Raw genomic sequence first — 26,912 nt, forward strand, 5'->3', positions numbered from 1 at the left:
AGAGAACAAACTGAGAGTTGCTGGAAGGGTTGTGGGTGGGGGGGTGGGCTAAATGGGCAAGGGGAATTAAGGAGGACACTGGGGATGAGTATCGGGTGTTATATGTAGGGGATGAATCACTGGAATCTACTCCTGAAATCATTATTGCACCCTATGCTAACTCACTCGGGTGCAAATTTTAAAAATAATAATAAAAAATAAATAAAGTAACACAACTTCAAATGAAAACAAATATGAAGTCAAATACTAAGACAAAAAGAAACCTCAATTATACTTTATTTAGAGATCGTCAATGGAAAGTCATACATTGCTGACACCCAGTGGTAGTCAGATATAAAACAAGCTCGGTTTATAGGATTTTCATTTCCAACTACATTGAATGACTTTGCTGTCTTTATTCTACATTTACATTTTATTTTTTATGTACATGATATTTATTTGAAGAAAATTTGACAAGTAAAGCAATTCCAAAGAATATTGTCTGTGAGCGTATCAAAAAGCAACAATTCTAGCCTTTGAATGCAATTTTAAACAAAATTGCAGGCTTAACACTAGTGTTTTACAAGGCACAGCCTGGGCCTTTTCTCTATCACCTGAAAACTCATATCCATGAAATATCAAAACTATGAGGGAGGCAAATAAAAAAGCAAGGGAAGTAGTTTCCAAGAGGGTGACATCTAATTAGGTTTGGCATTTCTCTAAGTGCTTTAATCTTTGCAAAGCATTTGAAATGCCCCGTATAATATCTCAGTGCAAGATAAGAAGTTATCTCTGTTTTGAAAAAGCTAATGTGGGGGCGCCTGGGTGGCTTGGTCCGTTAAGCGTCCGACTTCAGCTCAGGTCACGATCTCGCGGTCCGTGAGTTCGAGCCCCGCGTCGGGCTCTGTGCTGACAGCTCAGAGCCTGGAGCCTGTTTCAGATTCTGTGTCTCCCTCTCTCTCTGCCCCTCCCCTGTTCATGCTCTGTCTCTCTCTGTCTCAAAAGTAAATAAAAACGTTAAAAAAAATTAAAAAAAAAAAAAGAAAAGCTAATGTGAAAGCATTAAATAGCAGAATTAATAGTCCCCTCTAATATTGTCATGTCTTAATTGCTTCACTGATAAAAGCACACTGCCACCATCATCATGCATCTTGCCTCTTTTCCAAGGTTTGAACAAAATCTATTGCTGTGTTTAATGTCAAGATGGCAGCTGTTCTTGGAAATTGTCAACTGAAAAACAAAACCACATTCACAAACATCTGAAAGAGGGGTGCCTGGGTGGCTCAGTTGGTTAAATGTCCAGCTTCGGCTCAGGTCACGGTCTCACGGTTCATGGGTTCGAGCCCTTCGTCGGGCTCGGTGTTGACAGCCTGGAGCCTGCTTCCAATTCCGTGTCTCCCTCTCTCTCTGCCCCTCCCCCACTCACACTCTGTCTCTCTCTCTCTCTCTCTCTCTCACATACACATGCAAATAAATAAACATTAAAATATCTTTTTTAATAAATGAAAAACATCTGGAAGAAATGGGTATTTGCACTAGTAGATGGCCAAAGGAAGGGAGAACTTACACTTTGATGTTTTAGCTTTAAGTTGATCTCATATGATCATAGGCCTTAGTATCACGCTTTGACATATATTTGTTATTAAAATTTTTTTGAGTATGGGAATTAAAAAGAATACCATAAGGCATGGTATGTTATTCTCTCGAACAGGGTATTTTAATTTTTTTTAATGTTTATTATTTTTGAGAGAGACAGAGAGGGAGAGAGTAAGCAGGGGAGGGGCAGAGAGAGAGGGAGACACAGAATCTGAAACAGACTCCAGGCTCTGAGCTGTCGGCGCAGAGCCCGACATGGGGCTTTGTTCCAGTGCTGCTGCAACTGTGCAAACCAGCCCATCTGGCTCATGACTGTGACCATGCGGATGAGCAGAAGTGCTATTCTTGTGGAGAATTTGAACACAGTCAGAAAGACTGCACTGAAGAAAAGTAGGAATGAAATAAATCTGTATCTAAAGGGCAATCCTTCTTAAGAAATGACATTTGGTGGTTAAGAAATGATCAAATGCCAGTAATTAGATCAAGAACACCCTCAAGAACACATTAAGTCTTGCTCTTTGTCACTATTTGGAAAATGCAGCTTCCACGTAAGACGTTGTTTTATCCACAAAAGCGTATACTTTAGGGAAAAGGATTAGAATTCCATGGGGATTCTGATATATGTATGTACAAAATTTTTCACTAGTTACAAGGAGATACACAAATAAAGAAATATTTAGTACCTTTTATTTGTCAAGAATTGTTTAAGTGATTTACGTTGATTATCTCATTACATTCTCACAACAATCGTATGGAATAGGTACTAATACTACCCCCATATTGTTGCTGAGAAAACCAAGGCACAGAAAGTTTAAGTAACATTCCCGAGGTCACACAGCTGGCACAGACTGAAAGAAATATTTGACAACAAACAGGTGAAAGATTAGGTTACTTGCTTGAGATTTTTCTTGCTTCTTGGGGTAAGCCTGTATTGCTATATGAAAATTGATTTCTTAAATGAAAAATGGAAGCCAGAAAACACTGGCATAATTTTAAGTTACTAAAAGAAAGAAAATGACCAGACTATAGCTCTCTACATAACAAAAATACCAGTTGAGAAGGAAAGACATTTTTTTAAAAAAAGGTTGATCTATTCATCTTGAGAGAGAAGAGAGAGAGTAAGTGCAAGCAGGAGGAGGGGCAGAGAAGAGAGAGAGAATCCCAAGCAGGCTCCCCACTGTCAGTGTGGAGTCCAACCTGGGGCTCAATGTCACAAACACTGAGATCATGACCTGAGCTAAAATTAAGAGTCAGACGCTTAACCTACTGAGCCACAGGAAAAACAGTTTTAGACAAAAAAAAAAAAAAAAAAAAAAAAAAAAAAAAAACCAAACCTGAGAAAATTTGCCAACAGCAGTCACACAGTTGAAAAATTACTAAAGGATCACATTCAAGGAGAAAGAAAATGAGAACAGATTTGAAGATAGAGGAAAAAACAAAGAGCAACAAAACGGTAAATATGTGACTTCACAAAAACTAGTACTGATGGTTATTTTCTTGAGTTTATTTTTTTGAGACAGAGAGCATGAGTGGGGTAGAAGCAGAGAGAGGGAGAGAGAATCCCATGCAGGCTCCACACTGTCAGAACAGAATCCGACGTGGGGCTTGAACTCACCAACCGGGAGATCATGACCTGAGCCAAAGTCAGATGCTTAACCGACTGCGCCACCCAGGCGCCCCAGTACTGCTTATTCTTAATAATAATGTATTGAGGGGCGCCTGGGTGGCGCAGTCGGTTAAGCGTCCGACTTCAGCCAGGTCACGATCTCGCGGTCCGGGAGTTCGAGCCCCGCGTCGGGCTCTGGGCTGATGGCTCAGAGCCTGGAGCCTGTTTCCGATTCTGTGTCTCCCTCTCTCTCTGCCCCTCCCCCGTTCATGCTCTGTCTCTCTCTGTCCCAAAAATAAAATAAAACGTTGAAAAAAAAAAAAAATAATGTATTGAGTGGTTTAAAAATGCAGAGACAAAGGTAATATATAAAATAAAAAGAAAGCAAATGAAGTTTAAAATTTCTATGGTCTTGGGGCACCTGGGTGGCTCAGTCGGTTGGGCGTCCAACTTTGGCTCAGGTCATGACCTCGCGGTCCGTGAGTTTGAGCCCCGCCTCGGGCTCTGTGCTGACAGCCCAGAGCCTGGAGCCTGCTTCGGATTCTGTGTCTCCCTCTCTCTCTGACCCTCCCCTGCTCATGCTCTGTCTCTCTCTGTCTCAAAAATAAATAAATGTTAAAAAAAAAAAATTTTTTTAAATAAATAAAGTTTCTATGGTCATTAAATTTTCCAGGAAGAGGGAAAAGTACTAATTTATAGTACTTTGATATCCGGAATACACATGAAGATATTTATGGTAGCTACCATGAGTATTACAAGAATATTTAAGTACAGGCGCAGACCCGCAAGGACCCTAAAAATAAACAGCCACTACCTTGTGAACCACTTTCCCTGGGCCTGCATCCGAGTCGCTTCCAGCGAAGGACCACTCAGATGGGCCAAAGATCTAACTGCAGCCTTGAGAAGCTTGGGCCGGGGGCGGGGGGGGGGCCCTAACTGTTGGAGGCCATGGTTGTGGAATGAAAACCCATGGTAGAGGTGGTTTTACCTCAGAGGTTTCCCGTTTGGTTTCTCATCTCTTCCAGACATCTGTTATCACTGTGGTGAGTCTGGTCATCTTGCCAAGGATTGGGATCCTCAGGAGGTTGCCTGCTAACTGAAGCAGAGGTGGCCACATGGCCAAGGACGGCAGAGAGCCCAAGAGAGAGGGAGAACAGTGCTGCTACAACTGTGGCAAACCAGCCCATCTGGCTCATGACTGTGACCATGCGGATGAGCAGAAGTGCCATTCTTGTGGAGAATTTGAACACAGTCAGAAAGACGGCACCGAAGTGAAATACTACACCTTTGGTGTGAAACCGGTCACGGTCACGTAACTGTCAATCGCCGCAAGGCAAGTGAAGTCCATTATTACTGCTGTGGTGAGTCAAGGCATCTTGTAGAGAAATGCGCAATTGAAGCCCTGGCTTAATTCTTTTCTTTTGTTGCCCCTCCTTGTTCTGATTAGCGGCTGTATTATTTTCTCTGAGACCTCTTCCCTGGCCAAAGATTGGCAGATAGAGGATACTCCCAGGTCAGTGACCTTTCCTTGCTGTGTAAAAGGAGGAAAGCAGTGGGAAAAAAATAGATTTTCTGCATGTAACTAAAAAAAAAACAATGATAATAATAAAGTTCATGTCTAGTTTGGTAGAGATGTCACGTATCATGCTTTGTTGAAGAACAAAGTGAACACTAGTGAATAGGGGTTGGTGAATAGGAGGAGCTGAATCAGACCAGTAAGTCTGCCCTGGGTCTCTTGGATATGTTCCCACGCAGGAAGTGAAACCAATTCTGGAAGTATCTTTAAGTTTCCATAAACAACGTAAATTTTAGCATAATAATGGCCTTGGATTGTCTGACCTCAGTAGCTATTGAATAACATCAAGCACTGTCTGTATCAAGCCCTACATAGAACATACAGTCGAAGGGAAATGAACAACAACGAAAAAGACAAATGTGTGTTAATGGCTGTGCGAGAAAAATGGAGGTGAACTCCTAAACAGTAATAACTTCATCACAGTGTTGATGCTGGGTATACATAAGGTGATGGCAAAGGTTTAGATTCTTTTTTTTAATGTTTATCTTTGAGAGAGAAAGAGAGACAGAGTGTGAGCTGGGGAGGGGCAGAGAGAGAGAGAGAGAGAGACAGGATCCGAAGCAGGCTCCAAGCTCTGAGCTGTCAGCACAGAGCCCGATGTGGGGCTCGAACCCACGAACCCTGAGATCATGACCTGCGTCGAAGTCAGATGCTTAACCGACTGAACCACCCAGGCACCCCATGATGGCCAAGGTTTAGAACACATCTACTCTCAGAGCTAGCATAATTTGGAGTCATTCAAGAATGGCAGAAAAATGCATTTTCACAGAAACCAAGATGTTATTTTTATGTACTATATCACTTAAACAACTGTTTCCTTTGCTGTAATCAGTTTTTAAAAGTCATATGGAAAAAGCAACTGATATCCTAGAAAATAGAAACGTAATTTTAAACTATCCAATAAAGCTGGAGGAGGAAAGGGAATTTGGCTAAAGTTCTTTTTGTTTGTTACAAATTTTCCTTATTGTACATAGTGCAAAATATAAAATTAAAGATATTAAAGAGGAGAATGTGGAGGACTAAAAAAATATTTTTAAGTAAAAAGTTAACATAAAGATGTACAATAAAAATAATTAATACAGAAGACAGCAAAAGAGAAAGGAGGATGTAAAATAGTGGCACAAAGAGAAAGCAAACAGCAAGGTATTAAACTTAAGCTAAAATATATTGGTAAATACATCTCACAAAAATGGACCAAATGCTACAATTAAAATATAATTATTTCCAACAACTACATGTTGCTTTTTGAAAACCCACTTTAAATATAAAGGTAAGGGGCTCCTGGGTGGCTCCGTCGGTTAAGCGTCTGACTTCGGCTCAGGTCATGATCTCACAGTCTGTGAGTTCAAGCCCCAGGTTGGGCTCTGCGCTGACAGCTCGGATCCTGGAGCCTGCTTCCAATTCTGTGTCTCCCTCTCTCTCTGCCCCTCCCCCAGTCACGTTCTGTCTGTCTCCCCCTCTCAAAAATAAACATTAAAAAAAATTTAAAAATAATAAATAAATGTAAAGGTAAAAGTAAAAAGCTGGAATAAAAAATATAGCAGGCAAACATTAATCAAAAGAAAGCTGCCATTAAATAAATTAATATCACAAAAAGTAGGTTTTAAGGTAAAAGTCATCATTAGATATAAAAAGTTGTATTTCATAATGAGAAAGTTTAACTCACTCATTGACATAGTAACAAAAATTCTAAATTAGAAAAATAAATAAATAACCAAGTTAAGTTTGATCCAGGAATACAAGATTGGTTGAACATGAGAAATCAATGTAATCCACTATATTAAAAGAGCAAAGGAGAAAAAAAAAAACAAAACAAAACATCTCAATAGATGCAGAAAAAGTACCTAAGAAGATTCACTTAACATTTATGATGAAAACTCTTAGAAAACTAGAAATAGAAGAAAACATTCTTATTCTGATAAACGGTGTCTACAAAACAAAACAAAGCAAAGCAAAATAACTACCATAAATGAAAAATGTAGGAATGAAATGTAGAAACTTTCCTTCTCACTTTGGGAAAGACCAAAAAAGTCCACAATCTCTACTTATACTCAACATTGTACTGGAAGTCCTAGCCAGTTCAATAAAGCAGGAAAAAATAAATGACAAGTACAAGAACTTAAAAGGGAGAAATAAAAACCGACGTTACTTTCAAACGTATGATTTTGTTTTCGGAAAATTCAAAGAATATTCAAGTAAAGTACAAGTGAGTTTAACAGAAATGCAGTTGTTTTAATCATCTCCTATTCACCGTGTTGATGAGGAGGGATTCCTGCTCTAGGCTTATGGGGCCGGCAACACATGAAGACAGTGCACAGAAGAGATCAGTAGAGTTTATTAGTCATATACACTCACATCCCAAGGGAGGAGGGACTACAGAGTGAACGACCAAGATCTGTGGGAGGCTTTGTAGTATTAAGAGGATGGGGTGACCTTGGTGTCCAGGGGAGAATGTATTTGGCTTGTTTGAATAATTCTGTGAGCTGTCAGAGGACTGAAGCTCATTCCTTCAGGATAAGCAGAAACTACGCCTGGTCCCCTTGATGAGGAAGAGATTTTAGCTAGAGGAACTTACCTGCAGAGGCAGAATGGGGAGGAGAACTTGGCAGTTAGTCCGTTAGAGACCTTTCCAGTTTTACCAGAAGTCAAGGCAGCACATGATATTTGGGCTGAATTTGAGGTCTTATATCACAGATGTATACCAAAAAAATCAATGTTTTAAATATTTTTTAATGTTTATTTATTTTTGAGAGAGAAAGAGAGAGAGAGAGACAGAGTGTGAGTGGGGAAGGAGCAGAGAGGGAGACACAGAATCCAAAGCGGGCTCCAGGCTCTGAGCTGTCAGCATGGAGCCTGACACGGGGCTCGAACCCACGAAGGGCGAGATCATGACCTGAACCGAAGTCGGATGTTATACAGAAAATTTTGTGGAAGAAACAGTACAAAGCCAGAGGACTTAGACAACCAGATATCAAAACTCAAAAAACTACAGTATTTTTTTTAATGTTTATTTATTTCTGAGACAGAGAGAGAGACAGCATGAGCAGGGGAGGGGCAGAGAGAGAGGGAGACACAGAATCCGAAACAGGCTCCAAGCTCTGAGCTGTCTGCACAGAGCCTGACACGGGGCTCGAACTCACAGACCGCAAGATCGTGACCTGAGCCGAAGTCGGACGCTTAACCGACTGAGCCACCCAGGTGCCCCAAAACTGCAGTAATTAAGATAATGTGTTATTGCACAAGGGTAGCAAATTAGACCAGCAGAACAGAAGAGTCCAAAATAGATTCACGATAATTCAAACACTTGATTATAACAACGATGCTCCTGAAAAGTGAGGAAAATACTGTGTTTTTTGACAAATGACATTAGATCAATTGAATATCCACATGAGAAAGAGAGAAAATTGGCTTCATTGGACACTCAAATCAATTCTGGGTAGACTGCAGATGTAAATATAAACATTAAAAAAATAAAGTTTATAGAGGGGCTAACATTGAAAATATCTTGGTCACGTTTGGATAAGAAAAGCTTTCTTAAAAAGGACACTTAAAGGGGCGCCTGGGTGACTCAGTCGGTTAAGCGTCAGACTTCAGCTCAGGTCATGATTTCATGGTTTGTGGGTTCGAGCCCCATGTCGGGCTCTCTGCTGACAACTCAGAGCCTAGAACCAGCTTCAGATTCTGTTTCCCTCTCTCTTTGCCCCTCCCCCGCTCTCACTCTGTCTCTCTGTCTCTCAAAAACAAATAAACACCAAAGTAAAGTGTTTTTTTTTTAAGCAAGGACACTTAAAGATTACCCAAAAAGGAGGTGATTGATAAACCACATTAAAATTAAGGACATCCTTGGGGCGCCTGGGTGGCGCAGTCGGTTAAGCGTCCGACTTCAGCCAGGTCACGATCTCGCGGTCCGTGAGTTCGAGCCCCGCCTCGGGCCCTGGGCTGATGGCTCAGAGCCTGGAGCCTGTTTCCGATTCTGTGTCTCCCTCTCTCTCTGCCCCTCCCCCGTTCATGCTCTGTCTCTCTCTGTCCCAGAAATAAATAAATGTTGAAAAAAAAATAAATTAAAAAAAAAATAAAATAAAAATTAAGGACATCCATTCATTGACATCACAACTGACTAAAAAAGCAAGTCACAGTGCGGTAAAAGATAATTTGCAGCACATAACTTGGAAACAATTCATATCCATAAGGTATAAAGAATTCAAAAAAATCAAGAAGAAACGACAGACAACCCATTATAATATTAGGCAGAGACTTCAAGAAGCTTTTTACAAAACAATTATAGACGAAAAAAATATTAAAAACTCCTCAACCTCATTGCTAATAATGGAAGTACAGAATAAAAAAAAATGACTTACCATTACACAAACATCAGAATACGAAAAATGATAAAGACTAACAATTACAAGCATGGGTGTTTATGCAGATTCACTGGAATTCATATATTGCTGGTGGGAATGTTAAATGTTACAAACACTTTGGAAAAAAGACTGCATGTTTTCATAAAGTTAAACATACACTTACCATGTGATCCAAAAATCTACTCCCAGATAATTATTTAGGAGAAAAGAAAACCTACCTTCACACAAATAATTGCGTATGAATTTACGTTCATTGCAACTTTATCCCTAATAGCCTGATGCAGGAAACAAATGTCTATTAATCAATGAATGGATACAGAAAATATTGTACATCCAATATTATACATCCAATGGAAGAGTACTTAAAAATAAAAAGGGACAAACTACTTATACATGCAACTACATGGATGAATCTCAAAACCATTCAGCTAAGTGAAAGTGATCAGACTTAGAAGACAACTTGTTCAACAACTTGCAAAACTAGAGGGACAGGAAAAAATGAGTGGATGCCGAGGGCGAGTGGTGGAGAAAGGAGTTTGAGTACAAATGGTCATGAGGGAAATTCTTGGGATAATGAAAATATTCCATACTATAATTGTGATGGTATTTACATGGGTGGAAATATTTTCAAGCCTTAGCTAAATGTACATTGTAAATGGATGCATTTTATTTTATGTGAAGTAAACTTCAATGAGGTTTATTTTTAAACAAACAAAAATTGCTAAAGAAGATAAAGCTGGCTTATTTTTATTTATTTTTATTTTGTATTAAGTTTTTTCATTGTGATTCCAGTACAGTGAACATACGGTGCTATGTAAGTTTCAAGTGTACAATATAGTAATTCAACAAGTCTAGATATTACTCAGTGCTCATCACGGTAAGTGACTCTTCACCGATTTCGCCCATCCCCCTACCCACCTCCCCTCTGGTAACCATGAGTTTGTTGTCTATAGTTAAGAATCTTGGTTTTGCTCTCTCTCTCTCTCTCTCTCTTTCTTTGCTTATTTGTTTTGTTTCTCAGATTCCACATATGAATAAAATCATATGGTATTTGTCTTTCTCCAATTGATTTATTTTACTTATCATTATACTCTCTGGTTTCATCCACATTGTGGATTTCATTCTTTTTTATGGCTGAATAATATTCATATATATATATATATAATATACCATGTGTGTATATATATATGCATATATAAATACCATAATGTGCATGGTAATCTCTCTATATATTATAATATACACGGTATATACATATATTATGCCGATATATATCACAATATGCATGCTATATATATTATACCATATCTTCTTTATCCATTCATCTATCGATGGGCACAGGCTGCTTCCATAATTTGCCTATTGTAAACAATGCTGCAATAAGCATAGGGGTACATGTGTTCCTCCGAATTAGTGTTTTTGTATTTTGGGGGTAAATACCCAGTGGTGTGATTACTGGTTCGTAGGGTAGTTCTATTTTTAACTTTTTGAGAAACTTCCATACTGTTTTCCACAGTGGCTGCACCGGTTTGCATCCCCACCAACAGTGAAAACCAGTTTATGTTTCAAGTTTATTTTTAAGCAAACAAAAAGTACTAAAGACCATAAAACTAAATACTAAAATTCTGATATCACATGCGATTTAATCGGCAATGAAGTATTCCCTTTGAGTGAATAAAAATGGGTCTTGAAAGAGAAAAAGGGTAATCATACCTGTTCATCAAAGACATAATTAAACATGAAAAGGACAGAGACACAATGTGGGAGGAAATAGTTGCCAAAAAAAAAAAAAAAAAAAGTGGCGGGGATGACCTAACAAAAAATTCTCTCCTCTGTGAAAGCGGTTTAGAAAACTGGCAACAGATGGTCAGAGTCAATATTTTTAGAACTCTGCAAATTAACTAAAGGCTTGCAGCAATCCAGGGAGGATTTATTCAAGAAATCCTGATAAGAACGATGAGTTTTAGGGTGTGTTGACCGGCACTGTTCCAGTCCCCCCTCTCAACCTCTGTGAGACCCTTGGAAACTAACAGCTAGCTATCATCGGTGCAAATCTGCAGCTTTCCGGCCAACACAGGGGCAGAACAGGATTGGAGGTTCCTCATGACCTCATTCTCACAGATGTGTTATCGCTTTACATAATTGGTAGTTCCCCAGAACACCACAATATCAGGCAATTTTCATTTGACTTGACTCAGAGCTTACCTAATGCAAAAAAAACCTTTTCCCCAGGGGGAATTTTGCTGAAATCATTTGGAGGTAGTTGTTTGAAGCTTCCTGAAGAGGTTGGTTAAGAGGTGGGGCAAATGATAGTCTAACCAAAAACCTGAATATGAAAAGCTGGGGAATGAGGTAACCACAGGGGATTTGAAAAGCGGACACAACCATGGGAATCCGGAATGTCACGAGCATGTGTAGGACTGACTATGCACATATCCAGAGACCTAAACTTCTGTCTGGTTGACCTGGAAGCTCTGCACAAGCAAGAAGTAAAGGCTCAGGCTGAGGTGTCAATTACCAGGCTGAGCGTTGGAGATATACCCCAACACACACACACACACACACACACACACACACACACCCGCGTGCACACACACGCACACACACACACACGCACACACACGCACACACACGCGCACAAACTCTTCAGCAAATATTAGGAGACTGCTTGGTTCTAGGTGCTTGAGGAAATTTCTATTGATTCATCAGCTTTCAGGTTAGCTAAGCACACCGACCTTCCGGTGGCTAAGCGCAACAAAAAAACAAAGGCTTGACAGAATTAATTCAGTAAAATATCTGGGAAACCATCAGCAATAACATAAAGTAACGACAAAAACAAACACTAGGCAGCGGCAAGAATATGATTTCCGGAGTCGATGCATTATATTAATTAAAATGTCAAATTTTGAAAAAAATTATGAGCCATATCAAGAAACAGGAAAGTATAGCACATACATAGGAAGAAAAGAAATCATAGACACTATCCCTGAGGAAGCTAAACATTGAACTTACCAGACAAAAACTTTGACTCAACTATTTTAAGTATGACCAAAGAACTAAGGAAAACCATGTTTTAAAAACTAAAGAGGGGCGCCTGGGTGGCTCCGTCAGTTAAGCATCCGACTTCGGCTCAGATCATGATCTCGTGGTTCGTGGGTTCGAGCCCCGTGTCGGGCTCTGTGCTGATGGCTCAGAGCCTGGATCCTGCTTCAGATTCTGTGTCTCCCTCTCTCTCTGCCCCTCCCCTGCTTGCACTGTGTCTCTCTATCTCTCTCAAAGGTAAATAAACATTAAAAAAAATGAAAAACTAAAGAAAAAAGTATGCGACTATTATCTCACCAAATAAAGACTATCGATAATGAGATAGGGATTGTTAAAAAAAAAAGCATCGAAAGAAATTTAGGGGTTGAAAAGTACAATAACTTAAATGACAAATTATTTAAAGGGGCTCAACAGCAGATTTGAGCTGGCAAAAGCAAGAATTAGCAAACTTCAAAAAGAAAGTAGGAGGACTCACACTTCCTGATTTTGAAATTTGCTATAAACCTGCACAAATCCAAATAATGTGGTCCTGGCATAGGGATAGACATACAGATCCATGGACCAGAACTGGGAGTACAGAAATAAACCTTACATTTCGGGTCAACTGAATTTCAACATAGGAGTCAAAATAATTCAATGGGGGAAAGAATACTCTTGTCAACAAATGATGCCGGAACAAATGGATGTCAACATGCAAAAGGATGAAGTTCAGGGGCGCCTGGGTGGCTCAATCGGTTAAGCATCTGACTTGGGCTCAGGTCATGATCTCATGGTTCGTGAGTTCAAGCCCCGCGTAGGGCCCTGTGCCGGCAGCTCGGAGCCTGGAGCCTGCTTTGGATGCTAGGTCTCCCTCTCTCTCTGCCCCTCCCTCGCTCACACTCTCTTTCTGTCTCTCAAAAAACAAATAAATGTTAAAAAAAAATTTTAAAGGATGAAGTTCAACCAGCATGTATAAAAATTAACTCAGAATCAATCATGGATCTAAATGTAAGAGCTAAAATTATAAAAATCGCAATAAAAAACACTGGAGTGAATCTTCATGACCTTAGATATGACACCGAAATTACAAGTGGTAAGTGATTGATGCTTTGACTTCATCAACATAAAAATTGCATTTCAAAAGACTATCAAGAAAGTGAAAAGACACCCCATATCATGGGCCAAAATTTACAAATCATGCACCTTGTAAATTTTTGTTTGAACACCTATTTTTAATTCTCCTGTGTGTATACTGGAATATGTAAAGAGCACTCACAACTCCATCATAAAATGATAAATGTCTCAGTTTTAAAATGAGCAAAAGACTCAAATAGACATTTCTCTAAAGAAGATAACACAAATGGCCAGCAAGCGCTGGAAGAGATGTTCAAAATCATTAGCTGTTAGGGAAAAACAAATCAAAACTACAATGAAATAGTTCTCCACAACCACTAGGATGGCTCGAATCAAAAGGACGGAGGTGCCTGGGTGGCTCAGCAGGTTGAGCGTGTGACTTCAGCTCAGGTCATGATCTCCCGGTTCGTGGGTTCGAGACCCGCATGGGGCTCTGTGCTGACAGCTCAGAGCCTGGAGCCTGCATCGGAGTCTGTGTCTCCCTCTGCCTCTGCCCCCCCCCCCCCGCTCGCACTCTGTCTCTCTCTCTCTCTCTCTCTCTCTCTCAAAAATAAATAAACACTAAAAAACTTTTAAATGAAAACGTTGATAAATGTTCATAGCGTCGTTATTCACACTAAAGACACAGTGGAAACAATGCAAATGTCAATTTACTGATGAATGAATAAACAAAATCTGGTATATTCATACAATGGAATCCTTGCCAACCTTGCCAATCCTTGCCAAACCTTGCCTACATGAAGGACTGAAATACTGATTCATGCCGTGACACAAATGAACCTTGAAAACATTATACAAAGTGAAGGAAGCCAGATACAGAAGGCCACTTGTTAGATGATTCCATTTCTATGAAACGTCTGTGATAGGTACACCTATAGAGACAGAACATAGATTAATGGTTGCCTGGGGCTGAAAGAAAAGTTGAAGAGAGAATGGGGAGTGACTGCTAATAGGTACAAGGTTATTTTTGGAGTGATGAAAATGTTCTAAAATTAGATTATATGATGGTTACACACTGTGTAAATATACTAAGAAACATTGAATTGTACACTTTGAATGGGTGTGCGTAAATCCTAAAAAAATATGTATCTTAATACAACTTAAGGGTTTGAGATATTCTTTTTTTTTTATTTTTTTTAATGTTTATTTATTTTTGAGACAGAGAGAGACAGAGCATGAACGGGGGAGGGTCAGAGAGAGGGAGACACAGAATCCGAAACAGGCTCCAGGCTCCGAGCTGTCAGCACAGAGCCCGACGCGGGGCTCGAACTCACGGACCGCGAGGTCGTGACCTGAGCCGAAGTCAGCCGCTTAACCGACTGAGCCACCCAGGCACCCCAAGGGTTTGAGATATTTAAAAATTGTTTTAAAATAATTGAAGATGAAAAAAATAAAATAAAATAAATAAAATAATCGAAGATGTGCATATCTATACAAACAGCAGTGACGTAAAACATAAAAGAGGAGTGTGAACAACTTTATGCCAAAATCTTGACATTGTAGATTGAATGGTCTATTACCTAGAAAAATATAACCTACTAAAACTGACTAATGATGATAAAAAAAGACTGAAAAATTCATAATTTCTAAAGACTTACAATAGTAGTTTAAATTCTTCTCACAAGTAAACTCTAGTTAGATGATTTACAGGTGTGTTATACCACCTTTTCAAGGAACCAATTATTCAAATATTATCTAAAACCTTCCAGAGACCAGAAGGTAAACCACACGGTTTTTCTTTATTTTTTATTTGAAAATAACAGTATGAATAAGGGAATTTATAGACAAGTCTTACCCATAAATCATAGACGCAAAGATCCTTAAAAAAAAGCAAACAGAAACCAGTAGCATGTAAAAATAATAATACTTTATTAACGTTAGGTTGATCCCAAGAAGAGAAGGCCTGTTTAACGTTACCAAAGCCATAAGCGTAATTCAACTTTTTAACACATTGAAAAGCAAATATACATAACAATCTCAGTAGATAATTTTTAACAAAATTCAAAATAAAAAAAATGAGACCTTACCAATGAGGAATAATATGGAATTTTGCTAACCTGTTAAAGGGTAGCAAGTGAAAAAATATAGTAAGTATAATTCTTAATAGTTCAAGGTTAGATGCACTTCCTTTAAAATCAAGAAGAAAACAATGATAGACATTTTTATTGTCTCCATTTAACTGTGTGCTGTAGTTAACTAGTTGGAGCATAAAGGCAAGAGAAAGAAACATAAAGGTTAAGAAAGGAAAAATAATAGTGCTGGTAACCATTATGTAAAGCATCAACAGGAAAGATGTTTGTGTCCTTGAGTCATCAAATGAAAGACCAAGAATCAAAAATGCACGTTGAACTCTATGTAAACAACAAACTACTCTTGAGTTAAGACACTGAGATTTATGGCTGCATTTGTCAGAAGACCAACTTTTACCTTAACAAGTACATTCATAGAAGATATGATTATTTATAGAGAAAATGCAAAGAATCTACACCTTAATAGAAATAACAATCATTTAGCAAAGTCCGTGAATGTAAAAATCAACATACAAAAATCAATTTTATATACCAGTAGCAAACAGAAAATTTAAATTTTAAAACTCCTTTCAACAGCAAAATATTAAGGCGCATAGGAATAAAGTCAATAAAGTTGTGAAAGATCTATCTATCTATCTATCTAGACAAGTTTTTGAAAAATAATCAAGAAGATCCAAGTAAATGAAGAAATACATCTGTGGATATAAGTCTTGACGTTATACCTATATTAGTTCTGCCAAAATTCATATATAGATTCAATGATATTCTACTAAAAACCCCAAGAGAATTTTTCAAGGAACTTGGCACACTGATTGTAAAATTTATATGTAACAGAAAGAGACAAGAATAGCTAAGATACTCCTAAAGAGCAGCAAAGAGGAAGTGAAGGAGGAGAAGGAGGAGGAGGAGAAAAAAGGAGGAAGGAGAGGAGGAGGGGGCTGGGAGATAAGGTATGAAAATTTGCCCTAGCAGATCTCAAGACTGATTACAATACTATCGAAATAAAGACGGTGTGGTTTTGACCCGGAAATAGACAGCAATCAATGGAACAAAATAGGGAGATCAGAGACACTTATTCACCTATGGAAATAATACTTGTCACAGCTCAATGTAAATCAGTGGGGAAGGGAAAGATGGCTCAATAAGATAAACTGGCTACCCAGTTAGAAAAAATGAAACGGAGGGCCTTTATTACATTTATACATTATACACGTTTAATTTAAGATGGATTAAAGCCTTAAATGTGAAAGAGAAAACATTAACCCTTCTAAAAGGGAATATTAAAAAATATTTATAGGACCTTAGAATAGGAAATAATTTCTTAAATTAAGTAATTTCTTAATTTACGAAATGAGAAGTAATTTCTTGGGGCACCTGGGTGGCTCAGTCGGTTAAGCGTCCGGCTTCGGCTCAGGTCGTGATCTCACAGTCCGTGGGTTCGAGTCCCGCATACGGCTCTGGGCTGACAGCTCGGAGCCTGGAGCCTGTTTCAGATTCTGTGTCTCCCTCTCTCCCTGTCCCTCCCCCACTCGTGCTCTGCCTCTCTTTGTCTCTCAAAGATAAATAAACATTAAAAAAAAAAGAAAGAAAGAAAAGAAATTAAGTAATTTCTTAATTTCTTAAGGGAAGCATTCCCATAGCACCTATTCCTTATTTCCAAAATTCTATGGTCTAATTTTACATAGGATCATAATTGTTTATTTTATTGTCTACTCCACCGAGCAGATAACTACTTCAGGGCAGGGACTATACCCTATTAACTTTATCTTCCCCCTTACCTTGGTATGTGTTCCTTGTATCTCTAGGACACAAGAGAGGAGAGAGTTTCAGGAAAGATATTTTATTTTTCCCTCGATTTGGCACACCAGTAGTTTTCCTTCCCTAACCATTGCCCAGGGTTTTTTGTTTTTGTTTTTGTTTCTTGTCTCTGTCAGATCCATGAAGTGATACTCACACATCTATCTATAACACCATCCTCCTCATCCAAGTCATGTTTTCCACTATCCAGTCTTGACCATCCATTCCTTCAGGCTCTGAATTTCTAGGCTTTCAAAGGGAACGATTAAGGGAAGAATAAAGCCCTATTAATAACTGAAAGAAAAAAATCCACAGGACACCTTTCCTGAATACTGTTTGTTCACTTCTAAATTGGATCTCTGGAGGCTAACCATCAGAAAAGAGATTTTTAAGGGTGCAACCACAATTGTGACCAAGAGGGCTGTGCCACTGCAGACCAGTCTTAGGTCTGGAAGAGATCCTCCCAAGGGTAATCTGGTCTGATTCCGCCTCCAATGCTAGAAGTTCCTCTTTCACACTGCTGGCATTTCATGAACTAACTCAGCTGTAATCCTTCAAACAGTACACTTCTGGTGACAAGAAGCTCCCTGTTTCAGAGGAAAGTCTGTTCCATTTTGTTCTGTCCTAGCTAGTCTAGAAAAGGGAACACACGATGTTTCTTAGGCAATAAGAGCTTGTGTGCATTGTCAAAGTTTCCATATTTCGTAGGTGGTTTCCCAAGATATTTTCTCCAGAATGTTTCTCATCATGATCTCTGAGATTGCATAACTAAAGACAAACACAGAATGCCCCAAAGCCTCTTGTATATAGAAAAGCAACTAGTTGAAGCTAGTCACCCTCTTCTATATTTTGCATTCCAGAAATGTTGAGTCATTTGAAAAAGCAGAAGAAAATTGAACCATGAAAATTATACACCAGCTGCTCGATAGGATGTGTCAGTATTCATATTATCAATGAGTCAGACATGGATGTCAGTTTCATTAAAGGATCAAAATATGTCCAGAATAGGAAAGGCCACAAGAGATCATTTTTCCAGCTGCATTACACAGAATACGAGTTCTACAAAAGATTCTGAATCAGGAGGATTTCATGGGTGATGTATGTAAAAATCAAACACAAAATAAAAACTTCAGCCAAAAGTCCCTTCTAGAGGACTCTAGAAGGCATTAGCATGTTACAGGATCTTGACTGAAAAATACCTATTTAACGTTGCTTAACTATGTCTCAAATATATCTAACAGCAACTAAACTTTTTAGTAACACCTAGCAAAATAAGAGTGCATCTCAAATATACTACAAGAGATACTAACCTAGTTAACTCTTTCCATTTTGAAGACAAGGACAGAAAGACCCAGAAAGCTTTGCAAAATGCTCGAGTCAACAAAACTACTTAGTTGCAGATTCAGGACTACAACTCAGGTATCACAGCGGCTCACAAGTCTGGACCATTCTTCTGTTCTGCATTCAGTGTCTCCAAATCCCTGGGGAAGGATAACGTCGCAAACATAACCGCAAATTGATTTCTTGACATTCTCCTTCACACCCTCTTTAAGGAAGATTTTACTACCTATAGAAGTGATTTTTAACCAGATTTTACTACCTATAGAAGAGATTTTTAACCAGATTGGCAGGGTGTTGAAGGGGATCAGGAAGGCGTATTTTTATACATTTATTTAATATTTATTTATTTTTGAAAGAGAGACACACACAGAGTGTGAGTGGAGGAGAGGTAGAGAAAGAGAGGGAGACACAGAATCCGCAGCAGGCTCCAGGTTCCCCGCTGTCAGCACAGAGCCCAACGCGGGGCTCGAACTCATAAACCATGAGATCATGGCCTGAGCTGAAGTCGGACGCTTAACGGACCGAGCCACCCGGGCGCCCCTAAAGGCATATTTTTAAAGCATGTTAAATGTTAAAGTATACTTTTTTATTTAGAAAGAAAGGATCCCTAACAATGTTTCATATTTTAAGTCACAAAGAGAATATGACATGATTGTTCACCTAAAGTACATATGGATTTTAAAAGTTTGCAAAACACTGATAATAAGAATATACGTAAAGGGAACACAGCCTCCTTTTACATAAGGCTTTCTGGGGGAAATCACATTTAGACCCGCAACGAACAAATAGCGGTCAGCCGGGCAAGCCAAAGCAGGAGTAATTGAAGTGTATTCCAGGCAGAGATGGTAACAGATTGTAAGGACTAGAGGTATGAGAGATGGGGCCGTGGCTAAGGGACTAGCCATGGTTGAGCGTGGCTGAAAGAGAGAACAGGCACTCGGGGGAGGAGGAGGAACAAGGGAGAAGGGCGGTGAGGGAGAGTGTGCACTCAGACATAAGCAACACAATGAAGAAGGAATGAGGGGCAAGTGATAAGGGCCTTGTATCCCCTGCACTGGGATTCACCTTTATCATGACAGCAATCGCAGCTCATTGACAGGTTCAAGCAGGAGAACCATAGAATCAGATTCCTATTGCAGGAAAATCAGGCAGAGGAGAAGTCCACACTTTCTCACAGAAGGAAGTTTATATTGTGCTCAAATTGTTCCGGTGTTGAATTTCCGCTTTCTTCACCAGTGTGGCCTTTGTTCTGAGGGTTGAATGGTTAATCTCCAGGGTCTAAAGAGAGATTCCGACAACGAAACCATCCAGAGATTGAGGTGAAACAATTCACTCACCAAAAGGGTCCAGCTGACTCAGACGCAGTAACGTAACTTGTCAAAGTCAGCGAGTATTGCAGTTGAGGCCATCAAGAATAGAGCTGATGAGGAAATTCACACTTGCTATTTCCATAAGAGAGCAGATTCGATGAGAACACTTTATTTTTAAGTTGTGTTTAAGTTCATAGTGTTCTAATTGACAAAATGAAAAGTTTCAGTTTTGCTTCGTAATTTATGCTAACTCATTGCTTTAGAATCAATTATCCACCAAGAAATTGGCTCAATTACCCTTACCTCGGGACTTATATTGAAGAAGCTCTTTGCGGGGCGCCTGGGTGGCTCAGTCGGTTGGGCGTCCGACTTCGGCTCGGGCCATGATCTCATGGTCCATGGGTTTGAGCCCCGAGTTGGGCTCTGTGCTGATAGCTCAGAGCCTGGAGCCTGCTTTGGATTCTGTGTCTCCCTCTCTCTCTGACCCTCCCCCATTCATGCTCTGTCTCTCTCTGTCTCAAAACTAAATAAACATTAAAAAAAAATTTAAAAAAAAAGAAGAAGAAGCTCTTTGCTATAACTTTGAAGATCCTGAAATGGCTGCAATGCAGTGATTTTCATGACCAGTCTACCTCAACAGAGTTCATTTTACAAGGAATTATTTCAAGGACAGTGGCCCACTATATTAGAGCCCTTGTCCCATTTAACTGCCATCAGACCTACATAACTCCAGTGTCATACAACTATTCTCTGGTACCTTAAATTCCTTGTCATCTTGAAGTTCCTAAAGAAGCACAAATTATAGGGGTGCTTGGGTGGCTCAGTCAGTTAGGTGTCCGACTTCGGCTAGGTCATGATCTCACGGCTTGTGAGTTCGAGCCCCGCATTGGGCTCTGTGCTAACAGCTCAGAGCCTGGAGCCTGCTTCAGATTCTGTGTCTCCTTCTTTCTCTGCCCCTCCCCCGCTTGCTCTCTCTCTCTCTCTCTCTCTCTCTCTCGTCTCTCTCTCTCAAAAATAAATAAACATTAAAAAATATTTTAAAAAATTATAATCATACTAGAAGCATAAATAGTCATAGAAACAAAAATGATACTAATAAGGTAGTACTTTCTATATCCCAGGCACTGTGCTAGAAACCACATCCATTGGGGTGCCTGGGTGGCTCAGTTGGTTAAGCGTCTGACTTCGGCTCAGGTCATGATCTCACGGCTCGTGAGTTGGAGCCCCACTTTGGGCTGTGTGCTAACTGCTCAGAGCCCGGAGCCCGGTTCGGATTCCTTGTCTCCCTCTTTCTCTGCCTCTCCCTTGCTCTCTCTTTCCCTCTCTCTCTCAAAAATAAATAAAGATTAAAAAAAATTTTTTAACTTCAAAAAAAATAAACTACATGCATTACCTCATACAATACAAAATCCCATAAGATACTGTTAATATCCCATTTTGACGGATGAGTAATCCTTACAGAGATGAAGCAAACTGCCCGTGGTGAGGCAGTTTGTGATCAAAACCAGATTTCAAATCCAGGTCTGTATGAATGCAAAATCTCACTCTTTCCTATGTATTTTCTCATACTTTTAGTTACCTGTGAAATAGCACTTACTATAAATATACTTGGAACTGTGCCCAACAGTGTATATGATTACATCATTTAACCTTCAAACAAATCTACCAAAAGGTAACATTACCCATGTTTTACAGATGAAGAAATTAAAGCTCAAAATATTTAATTGCCAATGGCTATGCAGGTAAAAAGAAGCAGAGGGTTCGGATCTAGATTCGATTCTAAATCTGTGCGTTTAACCACAATCTATGCCATTAGAACGTGATAACGTAAACCAGCGAGTAGTTCCCCACTCCCCATGGAGCTCCATGGGTCTGAGATTTCAAAAGGAGACAGTTGTTCATGATATCTATGAGGCTCATTGCTTCCAGTTTTTATGCACTAACACCTTCACAGAGATGGGTTGATGGTCATCTGGGAGCTGAGGCAATGGAATTTCAGAATGACACTGGGGTCAGCCCCACGGTGAAGGAGGGAAATCTAGGGAATAGAGATCATATGGGAAGTACAGGGATCTTTTTTCCTCTGTCCTCCTGAGGTGGTTCCATTCTTTAATTGCAAGAACATAGAAAGAATGGGGAATTACCCTAAACAAAACAGCTGTAACATCAAGTTCCCTACCTCCTAACATCTCAGTTGACTTCAGACCAAGCCATGGAAGCCCATCCGGGACTAAGCTTGTGGATTACAAGGTCACATTTCCTCTGTTCTGCTCAGAAGCCAGGGGATGGGCCTCATGAAACTTAATACCCTTTACTCTGCTGCAAGATACTTAGTCATGAAGATCAAATAGACCCAAATACAATGTGTCCTAAATATATTCCACGGAGCGTGTAAGACACTCCTTGAAAAAAAAAAAAAGTTCCATGGGCAATTAAATGTTGGAAATGCTTCATAAGCTCTGTCTCTCAAAGATAGGGTGACCTGCAATTAATCACCCAAACCAGGCCACTTCTGAGTGCCAAAGGGGATGTTGTTAATAATTACACTAAGACAGCAAGTATGTCCCGGGTAAATTGAGACCCATGGTTAGTCTGCAGTTTAACCCAGAACTTTCCAAATTAGTTTGGCCGCAGAACATCTTTCCCCCCTTGCGACACCTGCAAACCTCACAAGGAACCATTATTCCACAGCATGTACTTTGGGGAACACTAAACTTAGAGGTTTTAGGAAAGTCTGCAGGAAATGCAATAGACCAATAGACCAATAGAATAGACCATGATTCTTCCCAATCATTTCTGGTCCATGCTCACCTAGGAAGGAAGTGTTAATATATTTGCAGTATAAAAAAAAAAAAAAAAGGTAAATGGGGGCACCTGGGTGGCTCAGTCAGTTGAGCATCTGACTCTTGATCTTGGCTCAGGTCACGATCTCATGGTTTGTAGGTTCGAGCCCCGTGATGGGCTCTGTGCTGACGGCATAGAGCCCGCTTGGGATTCTCTCTCTCTCCCCCTCTCTCTGCCCCTCCCCTGCTTGAGCACACACGCATGCTCTCTCTCATCCTCTCTCTCAAAATAAATAAATAACCTTAAGGATAAAAAGGAAGGGAAATGAATGAGGTTCCTTGTAGCCAGAAAAAACTGGCCAGGGGAGTGGGATATTTGAATGGATTACTATCTCAGCATGCCTGTAATCCCCTGACACATATAGAAATCCGGCATATAGGTCATGAAGCTGTGAACGGACTAAAACATACCCGCAACCTACCTCCATGTGTTTCTCTTCCTTGAAGACCAGTTGCAGACGATTACATTACATGAAGGCAATGAAGGGCTTACAAAAAATTTTTTGCCCTTTTGGCCCCTTGGCCTATTTTGTTGCTTAGGTTTTGGGTCCGTGTCAAAACTCTTGCAAATTATGGGAAATGCAACAAAGCTCCTGACTGACTCAATCTAGCCATCAAACACTGGGAAGAAAAAAAAAAATACTTCCATAGAAAAATAGAAACTGTATTAGGTATTTCAACACTGAGCCTAATGCAAGGAATTGGGTAAACAGGAAGTAGAAGATTGGGAAAACAAAAATGGAGCACTAAGGCAACACGATGCCCAGTTGGGGCCTCAGATTTCTGAGGAAGGGCAGTGCCCAAATGATTCTGGCACGTCAAAGGGGCACAGTGATGCTGGTTCTGGAATTCTAAAAGAAGGTGGAGACTTGGTCTCTTCACAGTTTCCTGGCTAATTGACCAGCGACAGATGATTCCAGTCACTCAGTTGTGGAAGCTTGTGGAAGGCAGAAGACTCTGCAGTTTCAGGTACAGTATTTACTACCAGCTCCAGCAGATAATCCCTACCAGAGACCCTTGCCACTGAATTGAGGACTGGGCTCTCAGGTAGCTCTTGATAACCGTGCGTTTAAACTTAGCTCACTAACTCCGCAGAAAACCCCTCAGAAAGGCACCGGCTTTCCATGGGTCTTTGAAGCACCAAAGGCTCGTAACGTTGCTTTGAAAATTTCAGGGAAGAAGAGGGAGGCAAAGGTGGGAGCGACAAAGGCAAAGAGGGGAGCTTGAGAGGAAAATGTAGGAAGTGTTTTCACATGTTCTATTCAGGAGGGAAAAGAAACCATTTAAAAAGTGTTGTGAGCAAGGAACCGGTGTTTGAAGGTTAGTCTCCTGCCAGATGCTTTTAAATTGTGATATTCAATCCGCGGTGAGCATTTTGCCCTGTTCGGCTCTTCAGTTGAAAGTCAGAAGCCATACATTTGACGGGCAGCTCTCCGAAGTTTATTCCAGAGAAGGTCACACTCTGTTTCCCTTCCGCAAAGCTGCTGTGAAAGGAGGAAGAACAAAGGAATCCCCTACACTCTGGCCAAGGAGGGCAGAGAGAAGAGGAGACAGAGGGTCTGAAGAGGGTAGGGTCTGAGGGGCGCCTCGGTGGCTCATCAGTTAAGCGTCTGACTTCCGCTCAGGTCATGATCTCACGGTTGGTGGGTCTGAGCCCCACGTCGGGCTCTGTGCTGACAGCTCAGAGCCTGGAGCCCGCTTCAAATTCTGTGTCCCCCCCCCCCTGCCCCCTCCCCACTTGCACCCCGCCTCTCTTTCAAAAATAAATAAACATTTAAAAATTAAAACAAAAAGTAAAAATAAAGGTTAGGGTCTGAGATCATAAAGTGATAAAGGCACTTAAAATAAAAAGAGAGGGAGTCTATTTTAAAGGTTAAGATCATAGGTATTGGGACATTATAGAACAGAGGTCAAATCTTGGCTCCTTCACTTCCTAGCTATTGACCTTGAACAAGTTCCGTAACCTCTCTGAACCTCGGTATCGGTACCTTTATTCGTGGAACAGTATAATCCACGTGCTGGCAGGATCCACACAGACCATCTATTTTTGGCCCTGTGCCAACTGTGCAACAGGGCTCAGAAATTCTTTGCCTTCTACATAAAGAAGCCCTTGTTATCCAATGTCTATCATACCCAAGATTTCAGAGGCAAGTAGGAGTAGATTCACAAAACAAAACAGTTTTCTTCAAAAATCCTCCCTTGTTCAATCTTTCCAAGTCTTACTTCTCACAGCCAGTGGGGCTCGTCTTCTACACCCTCTTCTGTTACGCTTAACCTTCCCAGTTTTCGTTTCTCCCTCCTAGCGTCGTTCTTCTCGTTCTATTGTATTCTTAGGAGGTTAGGTTATCTCTGTCGCTAGACAGAGCTATGTGTTCCCCTTTCTCTTTGAATACTCGTAAAGCAACAGTCCTCAAGCAGTAAATTGGCTCAGACACCATCTACAACCTGTGTTGGGGGCGGGGGGGAGAGGGGGGAGGATGTAATTTCACATCTTTTGAGACAAGTAAAAGATTCCCATTTGGAATTTGGGCATCCGAGATGTTAATTAATCCTCACTTTAGCCCTTGATTTGGATGGAATACCAGAAACCCACCTCAGGCACAATTCCCCCATCACAACCAAATCTCGTAATCTATGGGGGAAAAAAACACCTTTTCTATAGTATGTGCTCAGTGTTTCAAAATATTCGGAACTCTAAAGACTTTATAAAGTGATTTTTTCCTTTGCCAATAACTTTGTCGTAGTCACTTTGTCACATTCTTTTTTTTTTAATTTTTTTTCAATGTTTATTTATTTTTGGGACAGAGAGAGACAGAGCATGAACGGGGGAGGGGCAGAGAGAGAGGGAGACACAGAATCGGAAACAGGCTCCAGGCTCCGAGCCGTCAGCCCAGAGCCTGACGCGGGGCTCGAACTCACGGACCGCGAGATCGTGACCTGGCTGAAGTCGGACGCTTAACCGACTGTGCCACCCAGGCGCCCCCACTTTGTCACATTCTTGTTTTTCTCTTTGCCTCCCATAATCCTTGTTTCTTTACATCCAGAGAGAATAGAAGGGCTGAGTGCCTGAGTTCCTTCCTACCAGGATTGTATATCTATTACCAAAAACTATGCCTTTATCTTGGCCACATTTCTCACCCTTCACCCCTTTTTCTCTCCAACACGAAGTCACAGGATCTCTGATCCTGAGCTGTCCCTGCTCAGGGACTTCTAATTCTCCACTTCTTTTTACATTTTTTTAACATTTATTTATTTTTGAGAGCCAGAGACAGACAGAGCACGAGTGGGGGTTGGGGGAGGGGGAGCAAGAGGGAGACACAGAATCCCAAGCAGACTCCAGGCTCTGAGCTGTCAGCACAGAACTAACTCGACGCGGAGCTCGAACCCACAAACCGTGAGATCATGACCTGAGCAGAAGTCAGACGCTTAACAGACTGAGCCACCCAGGCGCCCCTGTGGTTTTAAACCAGAATGTAATCGCTTCTCGGTCTTTTGGCTAAGATCAAGTGTAAACCAGAATGTAGAAGGGGACTGGAGATGGTTGCTTTCACACTCCCCCTCAGATCATGTCCTTAGCACCGACCCACCCCATCTTCTGTCTGGGAACATCCCCTTTACTCGGTCCACAGTCCCATCAGTTATTGGCCGGGCAGCGCTTGAAGCAGGTGTAAGAACTCCACTATCAGTATTGTCTTAAGTACTAGCTGTCATCTTACTTCTAAACATCTTTTTCCCATCTTTAAAGACTCTGAAGGACAACTTGTTACTCGTTCAGCATAAGACTGAGTCACAGATTTGGGTTCAGTAAGCAGTAAACAAATCTAAACCTCCGTGAGCCCAAGATACACAGATGCCCTCCTTTAACGCCTTCCTCCTCCTGAGTGATATTCCAGTCCCCGGAGTTAGCATCACCTCCCCCTTCAGGCAGGCAGAAGATACCGCTGATATTTTCAACATGGCCCAAACTGTTTTGTCTCTGAAATACTCTCCTGGGAGATGTAAATACTTGTCTACTTATACGCGGAATCTGAAAAAACACAACTCACGGATGCAGAGTAGAATGCTGGTTGCCAGGGGCTGGGGATGGGAAGCTGGGGGAAATGGGGAAATGCTGGTCAAGGGTGCAAACTTCGTTGTAAGATAAGTAGGTTCTGGGAACCTAGTGTACGATATGGTGGTTATAATTAATTACAAAAAAAAGGAGGGGTGACTATGTGACGTGGCGGAGGTGGTGATAAGCGAATGGTAACATTATGGTGGTAATCATTTTGCAATGCATAACTGTATCAAATCAACACGTTGTATGCCTCAAACTCAC

At 40.6% G+C, this 26,912-nt stretch overlaps 1 pseudogene; it reads left to right on the top strand.

Moving 5' to 3' along the window:
* Positions 1–1,895: 1,895 nt before the first annotated feature.
* Positions 1,896–4,592, top strand: LOC111558679 (annotated as a pseudogene).
* Positions 4,593–26,912: the final 22,320 nt, after the last annotated feature.

Source organism: Felis catus, chromosome X, assembly GCF_018350175.1.
Source record: "Felis catus isolate Fca126 chromosome X, F.catus_Fca126_mat1.0, whole genome shotgun sequence".
In the NCBI taxonomy this organism is placed as follows: Eukaryota; Metazoa; Chordata; class Mammalia; order Carnivora; family Felidae; genus Felis; species Felis catus.